Source organism: Scyliorhinus torazame, chromosome 3 (assembly GCF_047496885.1).
Source record: "Scyliorhinus torazame isolate Kashiwa2021f chromosome 3, sScyTor2.1, whole genome shotgun sequence".
Lineage (NCBI taxonomy): Eukaryota > Metazoa > Chordata > Chondrichthyes > Carcharhiniformes > Scyliorhinidae > Scyliorhinus > Scyliorhinus torazame.
This window is the reverse complement of record NC_092709.1, coordinates 223,788,563-223,803,620: the sequence shown is the minus strand read 5'-3', so window position 1 is coordinate 223,803,620 and position 15,058 is coordinate 223,788,563. Positions and strand designations below refer to the sequence as shown.

General features: G+C 45.5%; 1 protein-coding gene across 2 annotated transcripts in view; it reads right to left on the bottom strand.

The window, feature by feature from the left end:
- adamts6 (ADAM metallopeptidase with thrombospondin type 1 motif, 6) overlaps nucleotides 1–15,058 on the bottom strand; it is a 480,737-nt gene that overhangs the window by 251,133 nt on the left and 214,546 nt on the right. The window lies entirely within an intron of this gene.

Here is a 15,058-nt window from a genome sequence, read left to right as displayed (position 1 = left end):
TGCAGTCCTAGAGGTGTAGGTACATCCACTGTGCTGTTAGGGAGTGAGTTCCAGGATGTTGATCTAGCGACAGTGAAGGAATATACATTTCCAAGTCAGGGTGGTGAGTGACTTGGAGGGGAACCTCCAGGTGGTGGTGTACGGCTGCTACTGTTCGTTGGTGGTGGAGGGATTGAATGTTTGTGGAAGAGGGAGCAATCAAGTGGGCTGCATTGTCCTGGATGGTGTCTAGCTTCTTGAGTGTTGTTGGAGCTGCACTCATCCAGGCAAGTGGAGAGTCCATTCCACTCCTGACTTGTGCCTTGATTTGATTTGGTTTTTGCTTTGCTTTATTGTCACATGTACCGAAGTACAGTGAAAGTATTTTTTCTGCAGCCGAGGGAACGTACACAGTACGTACATAGTAGACAAAAGAATAATCAACAGAGAACATTCATAAATGGTACATCGACAAACAGTGATTGGTTACAGTGCAGAACAAGGGTCCAAACAAAGCAAATACATGAGCAAGAGCAGCATAGGGTGTCGTGAATAGTGTTCTTACAGGGAACAGATCAGTCCCAGGGGGAGTTGTTGAGGAGTCTTGTAGCTGTGGGGAAGAAGCTGTTCCTATGTCTGGATGTGCGGGTCTTCAGACTTCTGTACCTTCTGCCTGATGGAAGGGTCCGGAAGAAGGCAATGCCTGGGTGGGAGGGGTCTCTGATAATGCGGTCTGCCTTCCTGAGGCAGCGGGAGGTGTGTGCTGAATGAATGTGGGGGTGGCAAGCTTGTGTGATGCGTTGGGCTGAGTTCACCACACTCTACAGTTTCTTGTGATCTTGGGCCAAGCAGTTGCCATACCAGGCTGTGATGCAGCCGGATAGGAGGCTCTCTATCGCACATCTGGAGAAATTTGAGAGAGTCGATGCAGACATGCCAAATTTCATCAGCTTCCGTAGGAAGTAGAGATGTTGTTGGGCTTTCTTGACTGTTGCATCAACGTGAGTGGACTAGAACAGACTGTTGGTGATGGTGAGCCCCAGGAACTTACAGCTATCGACCATCTCTACTTCGGAGCCATTTGTGTAGACGGGAGTGTGTGTCGTGCTAATCTTCCTGAAGTTGATGATCAGTTCCTTGGTCTTTCCAACATTTAGAGAGACGTTGTTTATGGTGTACCAAGTGATTTATCTCCCTCCTGTAGTCTGATTCGTCGTTGTTTGAGATACGGCCCACCACAGTTGTGATGGTGGACAGGCATGGGGGGGGGGGTGGGAGTGGTCAGAAGATGAGTAACTCATTATAGGATTCCTAGCCTTTGACCTGCCCTGGTAGCCAAAGTATTAATATGGCTAGTTCAGTTCAGTTTCTGATCAATGGTGAACCCCAGTATGTTGATTGTGGGGGATTCAGCGATGGTAATGCCATTGAATGTCAAGGGGTGGTGGTTAGATCCACCCTTGTAGGAGATGGTCATTGCCTGCCACTTATGTGGCACCAACCCCCAGATGTTAGTAGGGAGGGCTTTAGAGTTGGCAGGGCTGGGTTCGCCGTTGATCGATGCGAGTGGTCTGTCGATTGCATTTCTTTTTTGTGTTTTCGTAGTGGTTGAATACAATTGAGTGATTTGCAAGGCCATTTCAGAGGGTATTTAAGAGTTAACCACATTGCTGTGGGTTTGGAGTCACATGTAGGCCAGACCAGGTAAGGACGGCAGATTTCCTTCCCTAAAGGATATCAGTGAACCAGATGGATTTTTACGACAATCGACAATGGTTTCATGGTCACCTTTAGACTTTTAATTCCAGTTATTTATTTGCTGATCAAGATAATCCCAGATTTGATCCTCAATCTGTGCCATGTCAATTTACCTCAGCCTGAGTGGTGGTTGGGACTTTACAATTGACCTCAGTGCCACAGGGCGAAGTTTTAAGTCACTCAAACCCCCACAAACTTGCACTGGCCCTGGTGGGAGCCTGTCTCCATACAGCCGAGTTCCTGCTCATTGCCTGTCATCCAACCTCAGATTCAGGAGAAGGGAAATGAGAGAGGGGGGAATGAGAAAGGTGTCCTGCTGAGCCTGGGTCCCGACTGAGTTCGAGAATTAGGTGGCATGTTTCTGGAGTCTCGATGTTAAATTCGATGGAGCACATCTAAATCTGTCTTCAAGGCCAGGGGTTGGTTTGGCCTTCCAACCACTGGTCCTGTATTGTCTTGTTCCAATGTTAATCGTGGGGAGTTGGAGGTAGCTATCCCCCCGGCCAGATCCTAGGTTGTTGACCGCCAGGGTTCTGGTGAGACAATATGGTGGGAGTAATGGTGTCTCATGCTTTGATTGGTGGAATCTTTGAGAGAACCTGAACAGTGCTTATTGCTTCTGATGCTACCTCATCCTTGATTTTTGCTTTCTTCATCCGCCAATGATGAAGCCCTGCATCTCAGTTGTTATCCTAAACTTTGCTCCCTGTTAATCATGTTGTTACCTGCTTGGTGTTGTCAATTTTTTTCCTTTTACAGGAAATTGTATAATGCGAGTGTGATGATCTGTACCATTGGTTATCCTGGTTTGACATGTTTATATCATGTTGAATGCAGGATGTGTGCACAGTCTTTATCCTAAACATAGTTGAACCTTATAATATTAAAAAATTCTTGTGGTGGAGGGAGCAGGTATTCTTTTGTTGTCTCCCTGCTGTCACATTTAGAAGGAAGGTGAGATGAGCCGGAGCAGGGTGAAGGGTGGAAAGTTGGGGTTGGTAGGGTTCATTTGTCCTCACTGTGATCGAAGAAGTCTCACCCACCCAGTTAGAGCTAATTGGGTTTCTTTTTCCTCTTTATTTTAATTTTGATTCTGACCATCTGTGCTTTATCCTTTTGGGGGCCAGGCAGACTGCATGTTATGCTGGTGAGGACTGTGCTTTATAAATGCCTGCCAGTCCTCTCCTTGTAGTCATATGACGGTTGTCTGTTTTGTCCTGGGCCTGGATGGGATTGAATTGCATTTTGGAATATCACAATATAAATCCCTTTATTCTGGGGTTCTCATGAATCATTTTTTCCCTCTGTTATTCTTTTTTGAAGTAATGGGTGCATTATAACTCTGTGTTGTTAACTGCATCTTGATTTTGTGCAGAAGGGTCTTGTATCTGTGAAGAGAACACATTAGGGATATTGTTCCCAACTGATCCTGTCCTTTCTGTTCCTCTGCAATGACTTCTATTATGTGGCCTTTTTTCTCATTTTCTTTTGTTTTGCTGCGATATTTGCAAAATAAACATGCAAAACATGAAAATCTAAATAAAAATACATTTTAAAAAATTATGCTTGCAAAATGTCAATCATGAAGTCTATTGAAGCTACAGGAATTGATGAGTAATGGGTTTTTATAAGCTATACCAGATGCCCTGTCAATCTATGCGCTCCGGAAGTCATGTCTCCTTTTTTACTCCAACTGGAAGCTGCAGCCTGTTTTGGTTCATTTTTAAAGGGCTGTGGATTTGAATAACTTCAGATCATAACACTGAAACAGATCTTTTCCACCCTTCAAGAGTGTTTATGTTTCTTCCATAAATATGTGTCTGCCACACTGTAGGTTAAGGTCAGATCTGTAGCCTCTGGTCAGATCTGGGCAAACCCACCAATCAAAACAATTTTTAGGCTGTATGACTGTTTTGTGCCAGAATCCTTTGTGTCTTACCTTTTTTACAAAAATTACCAAGCAACATTCATCTTAATTTAATTATTCTTCAAATATTGAGTAGTGTGATATGCAATGCATCATTGCAACAGTGCGCAATACAGTAGAATAAAGGGATGTGTATTCTTGCAGTATCCCTTCAGACTAAGGAACTGCTAATATCATAGAATATCATAATGCATGAGGCCATTTGGCACATTAGCCTGTCCACAAATCAGGTGCTCAGAATCAGGAGAATTCCCAGCTCCATAAACCTGACCTTTAAAGATGGCCGACAGAACTTCTGATTTTAAGTCTAGGGGAGGGGGGCTACATTAGAAGTCGGGACGGACAACCACAAAATCAGTAAAAGTCGGAGGTAGGCCTGGCGCGGATTGGGTGACTCAGATGGATTGAACAACAGGCCCACTGAAAGGCCTATGTTTGAGATTGGATGACAATGGTAAGCTTCCTGAGCCTGGAGGAGACATTACTGCCTGGTCGGGTGAGTGTCAAAGCTGTAAGTATTACCCAACTGTCAGCTAACCCTGGAACAGGTGGCCCATCGAGGATTTTGCCTGCGGAAGAATTGTCATTGTTGCTGCCTAATTGGAGTGCTCTCCATTGAAGCACTGAAAGCACAGAATGGATTCCCAAGGCACAGCCATGAAGATATCATCATTTTGTCACCACTGCCTGGTTCAGATGTTATTCAGTCATGTCGTCGCCACCTATACTCAGAGGGTGGATGAATGATGAACATTGCTGTGCTCATTGGCCCTGCCACATGCCCTCTTGCTGCTCATCTATCAGGATGCACCCACACTGTTGACTCTTGACCAGATCCCTCACATCTGCCGACTCTCACAGCATAACAGTATGAGAAAGAGGCAGGACCGCCCGTGGTCACAGAGCACAGTATGTTGTCCTCCAGTCACAGCCGCAACATACATGGCATTAAGAATTTGTGCAGAGCCAGTTTCTCCACCAAACCTTTCCAGTAATCAGTGACAATATGGTGAACATGATTAGTGCAGTTAAGCACACAAAAGTGAATGAGAGCATTGTAATCTTAATTGCTCACGACTCTTTTCATCTTACGTTTTTATTCATAGAATGTCACACAGAGGAGACACTGGGGAAGGGATAAGAGATAATGGGGAAGGGATAGGAGACATGGGGAAGGGATAGATCCAGTTTCCCTGCACTTTTCTGATTAGGAGCTTCAGGTCTTCGTAATAATAATAATCTTTAATATTGTCACAAGTAGGCTTACATTAACACTGCAATGAAGTTACTGTGAAAATCCCCTAGTTGCCACATTCCGGCACTTGTGCGTGTACACAGAGGGGGAATTCAGAATGTCCAAATTACCTAACAGCACGCCTTTCGTGACTTGTGGCAGGAAACTGGAGCACCCGGAGTAACCCCACACAGACACGGGGAGAATGTGCAGACTTCGCACAGACAGTAACCCAAGCCGGGAATCGAACCCGGCTCCCTGGCACTGTGAAGCAACAGTGCTAACCACTGTGCTACCGTGCCAATCTTATATAGCCTTCCGTTGTAGTTTCATATAAAAATATATGATGGCAATTCAACTGAGCAGACAAGCTGAGGCCAGGAAGCAAAGTCATTGCTGATTTGGGGTGACAGGGAGAACCACATCCCAAAAATGACTGGCATAGTGGAGTATGTTAAATTTAATAGCAGGGGGGGTGGCCATACAAAGTCATGAGATGCAGAAAGAGTGTACATTAACCACCCCAGCTAACCGAGTGGAAACATCCTCCCAACATTTACCCTGTCTAACCCCCTACGAATCTTAAACGTTTCAATCATAGCGCCTCTCATTCTTCTGAATTTCAAGGAGTACAGACCCAACCTGTTTAATCTTTCCTCATATTGAAGTCCCTCCATAACCAGGATAATCTGAGTAAACCTCTTCTGTACTGCCTCCAGTGATCATTTCCCCCACTCCCCCTTTTTAAAAAAAAAATAATTCATTTTTTCCAATTAAGGGGTAATTTCGTGTGGCCAATCCACCTATCCTGCACATCTTTGGGTTGCGGGGTCGAAACCCACACAAACACGGGGAGAATGTGCAAACTCCACTGGAAATGCCAAACTGACACCTGGGTACACTGGCACCGCCAGGCTGGCACCCTGGCAGTTCCCCAGGTACCGCCACATGGGAACCCTGGCAGTGCCAGGGTAGCATTGGCAGGATTCAGATCACGCTGGGAAGAGCGAGTTGGGTGTCTCATGATCGGCCCGGCACCCAACACACAGCCCGATTTTGGGCTCGCGTCCGATTCACCCATTGCGCCAGGATTTGCGCCGGGCGCAACAGGGTTGCGGAATCGTGCTCAATATATCTCCCGTTAAATAAGGGAACCAAAGCTGTACACAGTATTCTAACTATGGAATCACCTGTACTTGTACTGTTGCAGCAACACCTCTTTATTTTTATACTCCAACTCTCTTGAAATAAAAGCCAACATTCCATTTGCCTCCCTATTACCTTCTGCATCTATATGCTAGCTTTCTTGGTTTCATGAATAAGAACCCCCACACCCCTTTGTGCTGAAGCTTTCTGCAGTCTCTCTCAATTTAACTAACAATCTCCCTTCTCATTCTTTCTTCCACATGAACAATCTCACATTGTCCGACTTTGAATTCCATTGCCAAATTTCTGCCCACTCACTTAACCTGTCAATATCTCTCTGTAAACTATTTATATTCTCCTTACAACCTGCCTTCCCTCCCATCTTTGTATCATCCCAAATTTAGCCACAGTACACTCTGTTCCTTCCTCAAATCATTAACATGTATTGTGAAGAGCTATGGTCCCAGCAGTGATCGCTGTGGCTGGTTACTGCCTTCCAAGCTGAGAAAGATGTCCTTATCACTACTCGCTGCTTCTAATCAGTTAGCAAATCCTCTATCCATGCCAGAATATTACCTCAAACACCATGAGCTCCTGTCTTGTGTAGTAGCCCATTGTATGGCACCTCATCAAATGCCTTTTGAAAATCCAAATATACAACATCAACTGGTTGTCCTCTATCTTTGTTGGCTGATATCTCCTCAAAGAACACCAGTAAATTTTTCAGACATGGGCTGGAATTCTCCGGCCGTTGGGATTCTCTTTTCCCACAGACAGCGTACCCCCGCCTGCGGATTTCCCGGCGACGTCGGGTGGTTTCAAAGAGAAATCCTATTGACAAGTGGCTGGAGTAGAGAATCCCACCCCCATGCAACGGTGCACCACAGAGAAACACACAACCGGTCCACAGCAGACGCCATCTCCCTAGCCCTACACTCATCCCTGGAGCATCTCGACAACAAGGACTCCTGCATCAGACTCCTATTTATTGACTACAGTTCCGTGTTCAACAACATAATCCCAGCCAAGCTCATATCAAAGATCCAAAACCTAGGACTTGGCTCCTCCCTCTGTAACTGGATCCTCAACTTTCTGACCCACAGACCACAATCAGCAAGGATAAACAACAACATCGCCTCCACGATAGTCCTCAATAGTGGGGCCCCGCAAGGCTGTGTACTCTGCCCCCTACTATACTCCCTATACACACACGACTGCGTGGCAAAATCTGGCTCCAACTCCATCTACAAGTTTGCTGATGACACCACTGTAGTAGGTCAGATCTCAAACAATGATGAGGCAGAGTACAGGAGGGAGATAGCGAATCTAGTGGCATGGTGTAACGATAACAATCTCTCGCTCAATGTCAGCAAAGCTGGTCATTGACTGCAGGAAGCAAAGTACTGTACACACCCCGGTCTGCATCAACGGGGTCGAGGTGGAGATGGTTGACAGCTTAAAATTCCTAGGTGTGCTCATCCCCAAACGTCTGTCCTGGTCCACCCATGTCGACGCTACGACCGAGAAAGCATAACAGCGCCTATATTTTATCAGTAAACTAAGGAAATTCAGCATGTCCCATTAACTCTAACCAACTTTTACAGATGCAGCATAGAAAGCATCCTATCTGGCTGCATTACAGCCTGGTATGGCAAATGCTCGGCCCAAGACCGTAAGAAAGCGGGCAGCATAATCAAAGACCCCTCCCACCCAGGTTATTCACTCTTCCAACTTCTTCCATCGGGCTGGAGATATAAAGGTCTGAGAACACGCACTAAAAACAGTTTCTTCCCTGCTTTTACCAGACTCCTAAATGACGCTCTTACGGACTGATCGGATCTCTTTACACATCCTCTCTACAGAGTAGTATTACACTCCTATATGCTCACCCAATGCCTGTGTCTATGTATTTACATTTGTGTATTTTATGTTTGCTGTATTTTTTTTTCAATAATGGAATGATCTGTCTGGACTGTACGTAGAACAATTACTTTTCACTGTACTTCGGTACACGTGACAATGAAACAAATCCAATCCAATCTAAACTGGAGGACCTGAGAATCCAGCCCATAATTTTCCCTTCATGAAACCATGCTGACTCTGCTCGATCAGATTATGACTTTCCAAATGCACTGCTACTTTCGTCTAAATAATCAATTCTAATGACTGAAGTTAGACCAACTGTCCTGTAGTTTCCCACATTTTGCCTCCTTCCCTTTTTGAACAAGGAAACCACATTGGCAGTTTTGCAATCCTTTGGCACAGTTCCAGAATCCAAGCATTTTTGGAAAATGACTACCAATGCATCCTCAATCTCTGTGGCTATCTCTTCTAAGATCCTGTGGTGCAAACCATCAGGACAAGGGGGCTTAACAGCCTTTAACCACATTAGTTTGGTGATGGTGAGTGTATTTACTTCCTTCCACAAATGTTTTACTATTTCTGGGATGCTTCTTGTATCCTCTACAGTAAAGACCGATATCTATTTAACTCCTCTGCCATTTCCTTGTTCTCCCAAATTACTTCCCCAGTTTCATTCTCTAAACATAGAACATAGAACATAGAAAATACAGCACAGAACAGGCCCTTCAGCCCACGATGTTGTGCCGAACCTTTGTCCTAGATTAATCATAGATTATCATTGAATTTACAGTGCAGAAGGAGGCTATTCGGCCCTTTGAGTCTGCACCGGCTCTTGGAAAGAGCACCCTACCCAAACTCAACACCTTCACCCAACACCAAGGGCAATTTATCATTGGCCAATTCACCTAACCCGCACATCTTTGGATTGTGGGAGGAAACCGGAGCACCCGGAGGAAACCCACGCAGACACGGGGACGACGTGCAGACTCCGCACAGTCAGTGACCCAAGCCGGAATCAAACCTGGGACCCTGGAGCTGTGAAGCAATTGTGCTATCCACAATGCTACCGTGCTGCCCTTGAGAACAAATCAATCTACACTATATCTTTTAACCGTAATCCATGTACCTATCCAATAGCTGCTTGAAGGTCCCTAATGTTTCCGACTCAACTACTTCCACAGGCAGTGCATTCCATGCCCCCACTACTCTCTGGGTAAAGAACCTACCTCTGATATCCCTCCTATATCTTCCAACTTTCACCTTAAATTTATGTCCCCTTGTAATGGTTTGGTCCACCCGTGGAAAAAGTCTCTGACTGTCTACTCTATCTATTCCCCTGATCATCTTATAAACCTCTATCAAGTCGCCCCTCATCCTTCTCCGTTCGAATGAGAAAAGGCCTAGCACCCTCAACCTTTCCTCGTAAGACCTACTCTCCATTCCAGGCAACATCCTGGTAAATCTTCTTTGCACCTTTTCCAAAGCTTCCACATCCTTCCTAAAATGAGGCGACCAGAACTGTACACAGTACTCCAAATGTGGCCTTACCAAAGTTTTGTACAGCTGCATCATCACCTCACGGCTCTTAAATTCAATCCCTCTGTTAATGAACGCGAGCACACCATAGGCCTTCTTCACAGCTCTATCCACTTGAGTGGCAACTTTCAAAGATGTATGAACATAGACCCAAAGATCTCTCTGCTCCTCCACATTGCCAAGAACTCTACCGTTAACCCTGTATTCCGCATTCATATTTGTCCTTCCAAAATGGACAACCTCACACTTTTTGGGGTTAAACTCCATCTGCCACTTCTCAGCCCAGCTCTGCATCCTATCTATGTCTCTTTGCAGCCGACAACAGCCCTCCTTACTATCCACAACTCCACCAATCTTCGTATCGTCTGCAAATTTACTGACCCACCCTTCAACTCCCTCATCCAAGTCATTAATGAAAATCACAAACAGCAGAGGACCCAGAACTGATCCCTGCGGTACGCCACTGGTAACTGGGATCCAGGCTGAATATTTGCGATCCACCACCACTCTCTGACTTCTATCGGTTAGCCAGTTCGTTATCCAACTGGCCAAATTTCCCACTATCCCATGCCTCCTTACTTTCTGCATAAGCCTACCATGGGGAACTTTATCAAATGCCTTACTAAAATCCATGTACACTACATCCACTGCTTTACCTTCATCCACATGCTTGGTCACCTCCTCAAAGAATTCAATAAGATTTGTAAGGCAAGACCTACCCCTCACAAATCCGTGCTGACTATCCCTAATCAAGCAGTGTCTTTCCAGATGCTCAGAAATCCTATCCTTCAGTACCCTTTCCATTACTTTGCCTACCACCGAAGTAAGACTAACCGGCCTGTAATTCCCAGGGTTATCCCGAGTCCCTTTTTTGAACAGGGGCACGACATTCGCCACTCTCCAATCCCCTGGTACCACTCCTGTTGACAGTGAGGACGAAAAGATCATTGCCAACGGCTCTGCAATTTCATCTCTTGCTTCCCATAGAATCCTTGGATATATCCAGTCAGGCCCGGGGGACTTGTCTATCCTCAGGTTTTTCAAAATGCCCAACACATCTTCCTTCCTAACAAGTATTTCCTCGAGCTTACCAATCTGTTTCACACTGTCCTCTCCAACAATATCGCCCCTTTCATTTGTAAATACAGAAGAAAAGTACTCGTTCAAGACCTCTCCTATCTCTTCAGACTCAATACACAATCTCCCGCTACTGTCCTTGATCGGACCTACCCTCGCTCTAGTCATTCTCATATTTCTCACATATGTGTAAAAGGCCTTGGGGTTTTCCTTGATCCTACCCGCCAAAGATTGTTCATGCCCTCTCTTAGCTCTCCTAATCCCTTTCTTCAGTTCCCTCCTGGCTATCTTGTATCCCTCCAATGCCCTGTCTGAACCTTGTTTCCTCAGCCTTACATAAGTCACCTTTTTCCTCTTAACAAGACATTCAACCTCTCTTGTCAACCATGGTTCCCTCACTCGACCATCTCTTCCCTGCCTGACAGGGACATACTTATCAAGGACACGTAGCACCTGTTCCTTCAACAAGTTCCACATTTCACTTGTGTCCTTCCCTGCCAGCCTATGTTCCCAACTTATGCACTTCAATTCTTGTCTGACAACATCGTATTTACCCTTCCCCCAATTGTAAACCTTGCCCTGTTGCACGTACCTATCCCTCTCCATTACTAAAGTGAAAGTCACAGAATTGTGGTCACTATCTCCAAAATGTTCCCCCACTAACAAATCTATCACTTGCCCTGGCTCATTACCCAGTACTAAATCCAATATTGCCCCTCCTCTGGTCGGACAATCTACATACTGCGTTAGAAAAGCTTCCTGGACACACTGCACAAACACTACCCCATCCAAACTATTTGATCTAAAGAGTTTCCACTCAATATTTGGGAAGTTAAAGTCGCCCATGACTACTACCCTATGACTTCTGCACCTTTCCAAAATCTGTTTCCCAATCTGTTCCTCCACATCTCTGCTACTATTGGGGGGCCTATAGAAAACTCCTAACAAGGTGACTGCTCCTTCCCTATTTCTGACTTCAACCCATACTACCTCAGTAGGCTGATACTCCTCGAACTGCCTTTCTGCAGCTGTTATACTATCTCTAATTAATAATGCCACCCCCCCACCTCTTTCACCACCCTCCCTAATCTTATTGAAACATCTATAACCAGGGACCTCCAACAACCATTTCTGCCCCTCTTCTATCCAAGTTTCCGTGATGGCCACCACATCGTAGTCCCAAGTACCGATCCATGCCTTAAGTTCACCCACCTTATTCCTGATGCTTCTTACGTTGAAGTATACACACTTCAACCCCTCTCCGTGCCTGCAAGTACTCTCCTTTGTCAGTGTTCCCTTCCCCACTGCCTCATTACACGCTTTGGCGTCCTGAATATCGGCTACCTTAGTTGCTGGACTACAAATCCGGTTCCCATTCCCCTGCCAAATTAGTTTAAACCCTCCCGAAGAGGACTAGAAAACCTCCCTCCCAGGATATTGGTGCCCCTCTGGTTCAGATGCAACCCGCCCTGCTTATACAGGTCCCACCTTCCCCAGAATGCGCTCCAATTATCCAAATACCTGAAGCCCTCCCTCCTACACCATTCCTGCAGCCACGTGTTCAACTGCACTCTCTCCCTATTCCTAGCCTCGCTATCACGTGGCACCGGCAACAAACCAGAGATGACAACTCTGTCTGTCCTGGCTTTTAACTTCCAGCCTAACTCCCTAAACTTGTTTATTACCTCCACACCCCTTTTCCTACCTATGTCGTTGGTACCAATGTGCACCACGACTTCTGGCTGCTCACCCTCCCCCTTAAGGATCCTGAAGACACGATCCGAGACATCCCTGGCCCTGGCACCCGGGAGGCAACATACCTTCCGGGAGTCTCGCTCGCGACCACAGAATCTCCTATCTATTCCCCTAACCATTGAATCTCCTACAACTATTGCTTTTCTATTCTCCCCCCTTCCCTTCTGAGCCCCAGAGCCAGACTCAGTGCCAGAGACCTGGCCGCTAGGGCCTTCCCTCGGTAGGTCATCCCCCCAACAGCATCCAAAACGGTATACTTGTTTTGAAGGGGAACGGCCACGAGGGATCCCTGCACTTTCTGCCTGTTTGTTTTTTTCCCCCTGACTGTAACCCAGCTATTCTTGTCCTGTACCTTGGGTGTGGTTACCTCCTTGTAACTCTTCTCAATCACCCCCTCTGCCTCCCGGATGATCCGAAGTTCATCCAGCTTCAGCTCCAGTTCCCTAACACGGTCTTTGAGGAGCTGAAGTTGGGTGCACTTCCCGCAGGTATAGTCAGTGGGGACACCGGTGGTATCCCTCACCACCCACATCCTACAGGAGGAGCATGTAACTGGCCTAGCCTCCATCCCCTCTTACCTGACAGAATATAGCTGCCCTGTGGACTAACTAGATCTCCGCCCTCCGACCCTGCTCCCAGTCAGCTACACTTTCTGTAAACTCCTGGCTCTCTTCGCACTCTTTGCGGAAATGTCGGTAACAAAATGAAAGGAGTGCCTTACTCCCTCCTCACCTAACTCCCTCGGTCACCAAACTCTCACTATCGCACTCAAATGCACCAAATTCAGCACTCAGTGATAAAGGGTCAATGCTTTCTTTTACTCTTCTCTTCCTTTTAAAAAGCTCTTATCGTCAGTTTTATGTTTTTCGCTAGCTTGTCCTCAGTTTCTTTTCTCCTTCCTGATTATTTTTTTAGTTCATCTTTGTTACATTCTGAATCTATCCTTCTTCTGGCCTACCATTAACCTTTGCCATGTTAAATATTTCTACTTTCAACTAAGTACCCTCCTTAACTTACTTGCTTATTCATGGTAGATTCTTCACGCCCTTAGAGTCTTTTCTTCTGATTAGGATGTGTTTTTGCTGGAGTCATAAATTATTTCCCTCAATGTGATAAGACTAGGAAAGTGGAAGACAGCAAACCACATCACCCTTCATCTTGAATCAAAACAAGTGAGCGGGAGTTAGCGTGCAATCTGCCGCATGTTTTGCGGCGACGCGAGGTGGCCTCCATTGATCGGTGACGGGATCTTCTAGTCCCACCGGTGTCAACGGAGTTTCCTGTTGGATGCACTCCTTGCTGCAATAAAACCCATGTCAGGAATGCGTTGTCGGCGTGAACAATGGCAAATTTCCAGCCTGTGTGTCTGTTTACGCCAGGATAGACAGGAGACATGCCACACAAACCCATTCACAGACAATATTGTGAATAGAGATGACATGTTAGTGTACTTGATGAGTTACTCATCTCATGAGGGATCAGTCATTCTGAGAGTTTGGAGGCTTGACGTACTGCAATAATTGTACAAAGGACATTTGGGCAAGAAAATGTTGAACCAGATCAAGGTATTCTGTTTGGTGGCCAGGTATCTCAAACTCATTGGAAGAGATGATATCAAACTGTATTACTGGTGCTACTCAACATCAGAAGACAAGAAAACCATTGTTGTAATTTGCCGGTCCATCAAGTCCATGGGACTGTCTTAGGAGAGATCTCTTTGTACATGGAGGTAGGATGTCCTTGATCATAGTACATACAAACATACAAAATAGGAGCAGAAGTAGACCATTTGGCCCCTCATGACTGATCCACCATTCGATAAGATCATGGCTGATCTATTTGTTTTTCAACTTCAACATTCCCATCTACCCTGATAACCTACAATTCCCTTGCCTAACAAAATCTATCTACCTCCCTTTACGAATATTTAATGACCCCCACCTCCACCATCTTCCGAGGCAGAGAGTTACAAAGCAGATGACTACTTCAGATAGATATAAGCCAAGCAACTGCAGAGCCACACATGTGAAGCAGTGATTACATCACTGGAGGAGATATTTGCAAAATAGGGAAACCCAGGCCATGGACTCTCAGAAAATGGGCCGCAGTTTGCCAATGAATACTTTAAAGAGTTCATATCATATAGATTCAAGTTAAGTGCAGGTAGCTGATCTCCTTGAACCACGCATGCATGAAATGCACCCCACCCCTTTCCTGCCCCCTACAAAAATGGGAAGTACAGTGTCTCCAGGACGGGAGTTATTTGTGCGCTTCCGCCATTTTCAACCTGATGGAAAGGCTCCCCTTTGTGGTGAAAATATGGACCTTAGAGTCTGCAGCAGAAACTTTCCAATGTCCATAGGGAGAAGTGAAAATTGAAGACCAGTCACTCCCAACGTATATTAGAGTTAGAATCATCTTTGAGTGGTTCGTAATAATCAGTCCTGAATGATACTGGATATACTGTAGAGAAAAGTCAATTCTAAAAGTGGAGGGGAATGGGTGGAAGGGGGAGGAGTGCGCAATGAAGCAATAAGCTGAAGTGTTAAAATATTATTAAAACTCACGTCACTTTTTTTCCAAAAAAGCAAGCGTGTATTTACAGCTACTGTACCACAGACAGGAGGCACAACAGGGGGAAATATCACTTATTTGACATTTATAGTTAGGATTCATAAACTAATATCACCTCGTTACTAAGAATTGCATTTCTGTGAATCTGGCAAAGAAATACAAAGAATTCATTTTAAAATTGGGAATAGGGATTACTTTTAATTCACTCA